Source organism: Thermobia domestica, chromosome 2 (assembly GCF_964235325.1).
Source record: "Thermobia domestica chromosome 2, izTheDome1.hap1.1, whole genome shotgun sequence".
In the NCBI taxonomy this organism is placed as follows: domain Eukaryota; kingdom Metazoa; phylum Arthropoda; class Insecta; order Zygentoma; family Lepismatidae; genus Thermobia; species Thermobia domestica.
In genome coordinates, this window is record NC_137455.1 from 17,959,629 (window position 1) to 17,970,442 (window position 10,814).

Here is a 10,814-nt window from a genome sequence, read left to right on the forward strand (position 1 = left end):
CTACAGGAAGTGCCCAATAATTTGGGAGTGTAAAAGGTGCCCCATATAAATAAAAATGGGAAAGATTTTCAAGTTCTCCATAAAACCATATACAGTTTGAAATTTTTACTTTTACTTATTTACTTAGTTAACGCTAACGAAAACGTACAAGCATACCGAATTTCAAGTTTTTATTCGAATTCCAAGTACCTAAAACATGAGATTATAGGTAAAAATAAATAAATAAATAAAATAACAGGGGGAGACTTTTCATTCCTCCTTTAGAACACCTAAAAATTAAAAATATTCACTTTTGGCAATTTTCCTGTCGGTTAGTCTCGGAAATCTACAATCTTGCCAAATTTCAACCTTCCACGTCAACCAGAAGTACCTCTTTAATTTATGTCAGCTCATGTAGTTTTATATATAGTTAAGGTAAGATATCTTATGCATAGTTTGGACCAGAAATGACAATCAAGTACTATTTGTTAGGTAATAACATACTTTTTGGCAATTACAATTGACCTAAAAAGTTGTAGTAAGTTACGATGGAATGTTACTTCCCTTCATATACTTGAATTATTATTATTAAATACTCTACTCTTTGGTAGGTCCTAGGACTAACGGGCCTAGAAATGCTTCTTCCGTATTTGTCAATCTTCAGCTTTCTCTTTTAATTTCCAATATTTTCTTCTATTTTTCAATGCTCCACTTCACCAGTTCAATGATCCACTTCACCAATTTCTTCCCTAGTCCTATAGCATAATAATTCGTCTCTTCTCCCAACGAGGTCAAATAATTCCAAATACAGTAGGACGTCGATAATCCGAACGTCAAAAATTCGAACGCGGTCCCTAGAAGCTTTTTACATTTTGTCTTAGCGCAAGGGATAAATAAACAATAGGGTTGTCCTTCAGCGTTGTGTGAAGTCAGTGTTTTTACAAAAGCTCATTCATATGTAATTGTTTGTCATACATATTTTTATTTTTATTTTCCCTTAGGCCTATACAAGTTAAGTTTTAAGTGTGAGTTACACAACACTGCAATTTTGTATACGAGCAGGTTCTTAAAACAAATGTAACTAGCCTTACATACGGTATTGTAATTACTGTATGTACTGTATAACAACCAGTGTTTCTTTCAGACATGTTATTTTGGAGGGCGCTGTTCCCCGGAGCTCTGAGAGTGCCCCCCGAGGAGACCAAAATAATACGTCTATAATATAATAATAAACAGAATAGTAACAGCAGTGCCCCCCGGAACATTTTTTTCTGAAAGAACGACTGATAACCACTGTATCGACAAAAGAGCATATCATACAGTATATTTAAACCTAAATGGCATTTTCTTGGTCATTTTCGAAAATCCGAATTACCTGTGGTCCCAATTAGTTCGGATTTTCGACTTCCTACTGTATATGTATATACGCCGAAAGAATTAAGCCTAGTGCTTCGAAATTTTGTACAAATATCCTTATGTATTCTCAGGTCACTACGAAATATAATCCTTAAAGGGAAAATCGATGATGAATATTTGTCACTCAACTTACAGTAAATTAAATTTGCATCAACAAATACCTTGAGAATTGTATATTTCAAATATATTATTCTTCCTGTGCGAAGAACGGGCGTTATGCTCATATATTATAATTTGTTTCAACATAATGTTTTTTTCTATTCCCAACACACTACATGATATTTTCATCGAGTCTGCTTACAGATAAATACCGGTAATACGGATAACTTTGCAGAAGTATCTGTGTTTGGGCCATTCTGTCCTCTACCGATTAACTAACTATTTTAAAGAAACCTTATATTCAATTCTTGGATCTATTGACAGTAAATTCTCTAACAGACATGTGTAGGGCCAACTTTTGTGAATTGATGGCTCTTGGAGTAACTTTTTCTCTACCCCAGAGATCTGTATTCTGGTTCCCTTTCTACCCTTGTTCAAAAAATTACAGTCAGTCGCTCCCAAGCATTTATTTTGTCAGTGTGTGGGTGAGAGCTTTCTTGTGTGCAACGCGCAACCACGATCGTGCCTAGAAGACAATTAAAAGTACATTTTTTTTATCAACTGAGTGAATTAGTGACCTTCTATGCACTACATACACTCCATTATTGTTTGTAAGTGTTATTATGTGTTTAATATTAAATAATTAACAACATACATTTTGATAGTGTTTTCGTTTATGTGAAAGTAACAAAACCGTTGTTTGGACAGCACAATCTGATTCTTTTAAATTGGATGTAAAGTTCGCCAACAGGTAAGAAATCCCTTTCTATCCCATGTGTTTCTAAAGAACAGCAATACACTCAGTTACTTAGTCAAATTCAAGCGAATTGATCAGAATTAATCAAAATTCAAGACGATAAGATACGCAGAACAATGCTTTTTTTTTTTTTTTTTTTTTTTTTTTTTTTTTTTTTTTTAAGTGTTGAATGTCTCATTTTTCCTTTCTCTCTTCAACAAGTGATAACAAATAATAAAAGTTGAAACCAAAAGTATCAAGGATTGTGAACAGGTTTTACTTATAAAGAATAATAGTTTACCATATCTGACATATCATCCGACTGCCAATCTGTAGAAGCATTTAAACTTGCTGAATTGTTGTCCAACGGGGATCCTTCTCTGTCTATATATGGGAGGTTCTGCTCGGAGTTGCTACTGTCGATGCTCGTCTGTGAAGGGCTTGGATCACGAGACCCTGAAATGTGTGAAGTAAACAAGGAAACCTAAGAAACAAATTTTAAAATATCTACAGGAAAAGTCATAAAGAAAGTAGACTCGAATAACATAGTATATATTAATTTTTGCAGATACTATACTGGTAAATAAATGTAAATACTTAGGTGCAGCTAATAAATAAGAAAGAATCAAATATGATCTTTTAAAAGTAGATTAATGCCAGGAAATATCTTATTACTCCGTTACAAATTTCTTAACGTGGTATCCGAATCACGTGAGCCCCGCCAGGAATCGAACTCGTGTTTTCCACGTCAAAGGCGCGTACGCTAACCGCTTAGACGCGAGGAAGCTTTGTTTGATTTTGTAAATAGGATGTATAACATTTACACATGCAATAATAAACATATATGTTAATCTGGTTATCGAAAACGTTCATTTTTATTCAATTTATTTTGCTTATGTTTTTTTCAAATACGGAGCAAAGAAAATGAAATGAAATCTTTAAGTTTTAGGTCCCACGGTTACGCCGATTAGGGTAAAGAAGACGGTGAAGATGAGTAATAAATGAAATGGTGGAATGAAGAAAGTGGGAGGAAATCGGAGAACCCCGAGGGATAAAAGAAAGAGTGGATTAGCTTAGCACAAGACAGAATCCAATTTAAATATTTTGTTTCTCCGGTAATAAACTTTTGGGTTTCTTAAGGTATAGAGTTAAAAGCACTACAAGTTACAACTGATTATTTTTAAGTGGCATATTTTTTCAGATGTGCAGCATTTTTATTATTATTATTATTATTATTATTTCGTTGTTCGTAAATGCCGTTAGAAGGCAATATGGCCTATCTACACAGAAGACATTTGCTGCAACAGAACCTGCTTAACAATTTAAGCGACACTAGCGGAGTGCAGCTTTCCGAATGAAGCAATGATAGTAATGGAATGAAATAAAATCTCTCAGTTTAACGTCCCACGTTTATGCCCTTTAGGATGTGGGAGACAGATGATTAAAGACGATGGAAGAAACGGTGGAATGAGTAAGTGGGAGTACCCCGAAAAAACCCAAAGACACGATGTTGTACACCACAAACTTACTTCGTCGGGGATCTAACAAAGGATCCCATGCACCAGAGGTAATCGTTCTACTACTGAGTCACCGTGCCCCCTGCAATGATGCTAATATACAGCCTATTAACATGCACAGAACATTATTGCAAACAAAATGTCCTGTTCAGTATCAATTATGGATTTTATTATTTTTACCAGACACTTCTGGATGGCCCTTCCGATCCCCAGACCTTAGACTTTCCGACGTATTCTTTGGGATTTTCTGAAGAACCAAGTGTGTTTATGTGTGTATTACTTACTTATTAAAAGGTTGAAAACCGCTCATCTAAAGTTCCACGTGTGAGTCCTTTTATAGTTAGCTGGAGGAAACAAGATATTAGAAAACCTTAGTAGAAAAGTATTGTGCAAGAGTTGAGAAAGCCTCTCTATCCATAATCGTTTTTTGGAATGAACACTACGTTTAAAATTATATAACTGTTACCGGGTTATATAAGTAATTTTTGGACGCCCTGTATATTTGTAAAGGACAGAAACTATTCTTCGATTTATATTTTATTCTTGCGACGAATCTCATTTCTTTTCTTCGATGGGAACAGATTAAGAACAAAAGAACCTTTCATCGTTTACCAACACATATGCGAAAGGTTGTTTCACAGTGAAAAGATTTTAGTGACGGCGCTATTCATTTTCTGAACTATATGTGTAAGAATCGTACTTCGAATATCTGAACAATACAGTGTTGCTTTCTTACTCATTAATATGCATAGACCATATTATACAATTCTCTGGAACTGAATTAAGTGTTTTCTTCGATTACTTATGGAAATACTAACAGTCCAGGTGCACCGAATGTCTGCTAGGCGCCAGCCAATATTGCCGAACACCTTCTTATCTCAAAGTTCTCACGTTTCAACTAATCTCCTCTTCTTCTACATTGTGGCCAGTGAACAGTGAATTAAAGCAAATTCTTTCAATATTTAATCTGCATATTCATGCAGATTGTTTAAACCAGATTACATTCTAAAATTAACTGCCAATCTTGGACAGTAGGTCAATCCAATTTCCACCCGGAGTACCTCAACTCGGGGAGTCCTTCTCCAGATACCTACGTAGAAACTATACGTGTACTGGTCGTCATATAGTTATGCGAAGGGGCATAAGTTATTATACAGTCACCCAAGGACTTTATTAGCGACTAGGTCCATTTAGTTAATTCTCTGGTCCTTTGACCAAGTTCGCATAAGTAAATATCAGTTCCTATCAACCATTTGGATTACATATTGCAACTGGAAGTGTTTCTTCCAGCGATATGTCTCTCCGAATTTTTTGTTAGATTATCATCGCAGCAGTCTGGAATTTACGTCGTGGGATTACTCCCAGTGCTACTCCACAGTGTTGACCCCAACAGGCATCATTTAGTAGTGTGAGAAAAGTTGCTTATAGTGATCTCCAAAATATAAAATTTTATTCGTGCATATATCTGATAAAGATTTAAAAGGGCTACTATGTCGTGTTGAGATGTGAAGTGAAATTTTCTTGTGTTTATCAAAGTAGCGAGGTATCCACATCTATGTCAGTGTTTCGTGCTGTGATTATTTTCTTCGATATAATTTTTTAATATATAGTGCATCTAATAAATAAGTATATTATTTTATTTAATGTATTTTCGTCTCGTGTGTTAAGAGTATCTTTGTGTATTGCGGTCTGATTCTCTGGATATCCACGGGGATTTTGGGACGAGACATCCGAACGTCTCGGTGCTTTATGTTCGTTTCACTGTCGAGACCAGAGAACGACCAGGGAAGAGTTCTGTAATTTCTTTGATGTCTTAACCAGGTAAGGCAAACGATTTCAGTAGTATCAAATGGTTGGACAGCGGGAGCAGATCTGGAAAGCGGTTACAACTAACTTACTTTTTTTTTACCTACTTCAACTAAGAACTTACCTTTCTTAATTTTGAAGAATCTCGAGAAGATAAAACTAACTCCTGGCTGTTTCACTTCAGGACTTAAAGGTGCAAATTCTGTCAGTTTAGTTGGAGATTGTAAATTTCGGCTCATGTTAAGCTGTAGTTATTTTCAGCTCTGTACACTGAAAATAATAATAATATTAATATTAGCATTACAGAAAGCCACAAAAAAAAAAAAAAAAAAAATTAGAATTCAAATCGTAAATAGTACTATTTACGTTCTTGAATAAAATAACCTTATTTGACTTTTGATACAAATGTGAAAAGTATTATATTAGGTTTTATTATAACTAGTAGTCTAGAGTCATTAATATCTACCATTCTCTTAAAAAATCATTTTGCACGATCAATTTTATGCTGAAAACGAAGCCGTATTAAATATTATATAAATCTGAAATCATTTTATACAGATTTTTATTTTAAATATTTAGCTTAAACATCAGACAACATGATTTCACAATAAAGGATTACTGATAATTACTTGGAAACACCCTATTCTATCTGCATGGAAAGCAATCTAACTCAATGAATTGGAATCTTTACTTAATTGAAAAGTAAGTTCAAAAGTCTTTCAAATTAAATCTTAATTTTTTATTGACAATACACTTTCAATTCTTATTGAAGTTGCCTTTATTCAGATTTAACCTGGCTTCCTTCGTTCTTATATAACACGGTTAAAACATCTTCCTTTCAATATGAATTGTAGTTTACCTGATGAATTAAAACTTTTAGCTTCCTGTAAATACCAAGATAATTCTTGTAATATTTCGTGCACTAAGTTTCCAGTTAGTCTAGAATTTCTACAAATCATTTATTGGTACTGGAGAAATCATCATCTCCACGATTTGCCATTTTCTTACCGACAGTATGGCCAATTGTGTTAGATTGTTAAACACTTGTCTTCAGAATATAGTAATAGATTTTGTTGATGTTAGTGTTATAATTGACAAAAAGGTGGAATTTACTGTTAGTTATTTATTCAAACTCAAAGTTTAGGGAATTGCAGAAAAATTTCCAATTAACAAAACCCTACATTTTTTTAAAGCATTCATTTCTTTACATATAAATGAAATACCATTATTACTTGAATAGCTACAATTATAAATTGAATTTTATTACGCTTGACTAGGATGGGAATAATCCTTGGTATTAACCACCACTTTATATGGGTTTTAGTCATTTTGTACAGATAAACACTACGTGTGGTTTGACTGGTTTCACTATATACTTTCATATTACTGCATCTTTAAACGAACAGTTTAACGCCTTAAAAATTGTTATTACATTTATGACTTTTCCATTTTAACAAACTACGCTTGCCAGGAAAGGTTTGTTTTGTAACACCTTAAGGGGAAAGTTCTGAACACACGTCCCTGAATATAAGTTAGTAACTAGGTTGGTTCTTTCCTGTACCAAAGTTTAATATTTAATTCACATAGTATTGAGACAACAGGTCCCCCAATATAAGTTACTAACTAGGTTGGTTCCTTTCTGTACCAAAGTTTAATATTTAATCCACATAGTATTGCCGAGCAAGCGTCAGCGAGTGAGGGCAGGCTAGCCTCGCACGGCACGTTGTTTTCTGTCATTATTACAACTGAATGGGAAAAGTGGGACCTGTGTTCTAGAGCCTTGCCCACATAAAGTGTAAAAGCTGGAGAGAGGCAACCAGCACAGAATTAAACAGCCGGGGCTGGCGCTATTTGCTAGCATTATTATAATATAATACAGTACATCAATTAGAGTGTTCGATTGTTTGTTTGTTTACCAATTAAAGCTAACAATCCCTTTTCAGTACCTAGGCTTTAATGTGTTTAAATGTTCTTTTACCGGGAATCGAATCCATAATCATGTACACAAGGGTGCGCGCGCTTGCAAATAGACCAGCGAAACAGGTGTAAGTACAGTGCTACTCTTACGCTTTTTAGTTAGATGTGTGTCGCTTCATAACAGTTCCTTGCACATTCGTCTTCGTGATGTAATAAATAATTGGATAAACTTTATAATGCTCGTCCTAGTTGGTATCCTTACACAGACACGAGAAATTACACTCGATTAATTTTAACAGAATGCTTCCAAACATCCCTAAACCTAAGCTAACCCGACCCTACCTTACTCTATTCTGCACTATCCCACTCTATTATACCCTATTAAAGCAACCCTAAAAATAGATAATTTTTAAACTTTCATAATTCTTAAGCTATTTTTGGGAGGGGGGGTCGAAAGCAAGGCGGATGATCAACTTCGGAATAAGTGCCGTTTTTTAGTATATCTTTTACATTAAAAAAAAAAAAAAAGTCCTTAATTATGACACAGTGAGCCTGATAGGTTGAAATGAAAAATCAATACTTTTCCTTCAAATTCCTCATCATTATAACTTTACATCTGTACATGGCAGTACGGACGATTGAAGTTAATATACTGATTCTATTTCAACTTTATGCGATTCAGTTACTTGGTAAATTATTACCAATGATCGTTTCGCCTAAAGTTGTATGGGGTTTTCAATCTAGTCATACAATTTGCCTGAAGACACGGGTTAACTGCTGTATCGCCGGCCCAATTTTAGGAAATTTACCGGGTCAATTGGAGAATTTATTTAAGTTGATGAGGAAGAGTGAGTGAAAGTCAGGTAAGAGGAATAGTAAAAGTTCAGAAAAGGATTGTATTTGTTGGTTGTTTTTGATGTTGTAAGCGGCATTGTATGTGGAGGCGGATGGACTATTTCGCGGAGAGGTACACTTGTTTTACTGTAAGGATCCACAGATTGAAAAATGTACAGAAAAATTTGGGCAAGTCTTTAATTTGAATATTTCATGTCGAGAACAGAACCCAACCAATCCCTGTGGGGCTTCTAACCCATTCCTACTACTGCCCCTATTGCTCCTCCTACTACTACTACTTATACTATGGATCCGTATAGTAACACTGCACCCCTAATAACATAATCTAACGTCACTTAATGTAATAAAACCAAATATAACCAAACAAGTGCAGTATATTTTGGTCCATTTTTTCGATTTTCAAATTGGTCCGACGATACAGTAGTAATGCCGAAGAACTGACAGAATTAACATACATAATGTTATAAAATGCATGAAATGAGTAGCGGCTGCTATTCCATTCAGTGGTGCTGTACTGTTCTGCAATGACGGTATTCTGGCTAATGTCCAGAGATCAAAACACAATTATCAATCAAAACACCTCAAATTTGTGTCAGTGCGAACAGAATAAAAATATTAGAACCTCCAGTGAATATTACGTTTCTATATAAAAAATATGTAGTTCAAAATTTTAAATATACATTATTTATGCATGTGTTGATATAATTTTCTTCCACAATTAAAAGTACTGTTTGTCAAAGAGATGTGGGCTTCTGTATAGCCCGCTCCCCCCAGTTCTTTGTCACCGGAACTGTAAGAGTCACTACTACTACTACTACTGCTATTACTACTACTACTACTACTAGTACTACTACTACTATTACTACTACTTCGACTACTACTACTACTTATATCGAGAACAGAACCCAACCAACCCCTGCGGGGCTTCTAACCCGTTCCTACTACTACTACTACTACTACTACTACTACTACTACTACTTATACTAAAGCCTGCTTACCACAAGATTTACATCTTAAATCTTTATAACATGTGATTCCGATTCATTATGAACTAATATGAACCGTTAGAATAACTATGATTCGTTAAAAATCACTGGGGGGAGCGGGCTATACTCAATCCGAGATGTGAAACATTATTTTTCATACTAGTAAACAGAAATACATTATACTCCCTAACAACCACGTACATACGTATGTTTATAATGAAATAGAAATTTCAACCTGTAGGTGTGGTATATCGCAATTGGCAAGTATTTACTTTGGTTATTTCATTCGATTCTTCAATTAAAACACATGTGAACCTCAGATCATCTTCCCATAAAGAGTTACCCGTTATAAAGTTAGCTCGTCATTTCTGCGATTTGAGCAATTCTACTTACGAATTCGCAGCTAGAGCGTGTATTGTAAAGTTCACCCAAATAATTTTATTTGTACTTTCCAAATCTTGGCAACCTTATTAATTATTAGTGAGAAAACTAGTATCGTAATTGTGTTAATCAATAAGTTATTAATGTTATGATGAGATGTAATTTTATTAGTTCTCGAACAGTGAATTTTGATTTAGGTGACATTTCCGGTTCGCACATCAATAAAATATATGAAACAAGACACTGATGTACATTCAAAACTATTCTTCTCTCTTACATTTAAAAGTAGACGTACACACACACGCACACACCTCACTTCACAAGATACACTTTTATGAAGCAATTCATTGTGATCATTTATTTTATACTCGAAAATAGTTAATTTTTTCGTAGTATTAAATTATTCCCCCATTATTTTCATTATTCTGCTGGCTACATGAGTACGGGAGGAAGTCACGTGACACTACAGCTGATTAAGAGTTTTTAAAGAACATTACAGCCGAAAGCAGACTTCCCAGATTTCTCTCTGTGTTGTGCGAGTCATTCCGTACCAGTCATTTCAAATTCTGCTTGCAATAAAGCAACGCAAAAAGTCCTTATAATTAGCATTTACATGCTATGCTCATTATTGTAAACTATGGAAGTTCTTATTTGCGTTGACGCAAATCGTTAGGGAATATCTCCGCATGTCCCCCATCCGTAACAGTTTAAGCCAAAACTGTATTTTAGCTTGCGATACTATACATAGGAGTTATAGCATCGGAATATTATGCGTACCGCACATCAATGCCACGCAAAAATTATAATGTATATATATAACTGTTATACCGACTATAGCAACTAAATTGCAAAGTTTGCGTTCTATTGACGTGAACTGTTACTGAAAATGGATGCAAGAATCTGTTGGAAATGTAAGGGTTCTATAGAACAGCCTTTCCTAACCTGGAGTTCGTCGACCCCCAAGGGTACGCAAGACAATCTCGGGGGGCCCGTAAGCCAATTTGAGAAAGGCATACATACTAGTGAGAAATACACGATCGAATTACTAATAATTTGTGTGAGAATTGATTTTCGATCTACAAGAAGTTACCTATAGTCCATCGACATTCCATTTTTTCTGAC

General features: G+C 34.8%; 1 long non-coding RNA gene across 2 annotated transcripts; it reads right to left on the reverse strand.

Moving 5' to 3' along the window:
* Window positions 1–2,467: 2,467 nt before the first annotated feature.
* Window positions 2,468–10,226, reverse strand: LOC145670960 (uncharacterized). Of its 2 annotated transcripts, none has more exons than XR_014128424.1 (3): window positions 9,970–10,226; window positions 5,678–5,823; window positions 2,468–2,686 (listed from the first exon to the last, which is right to left on the reverse strand). It is a non-coding gene; the product is annotated as an uncharacterized LOC145670960 (long non-coding RNA). The 2 variants fall into 2 exon arrangements; XR_014128423.1 differs by having other exon boundaries at window positions 2,478–2,686; window positions 10,004–10,224.
* Between the last annotated feature and the right edge of the window lie 588 nt (window positions 10,227–10,814).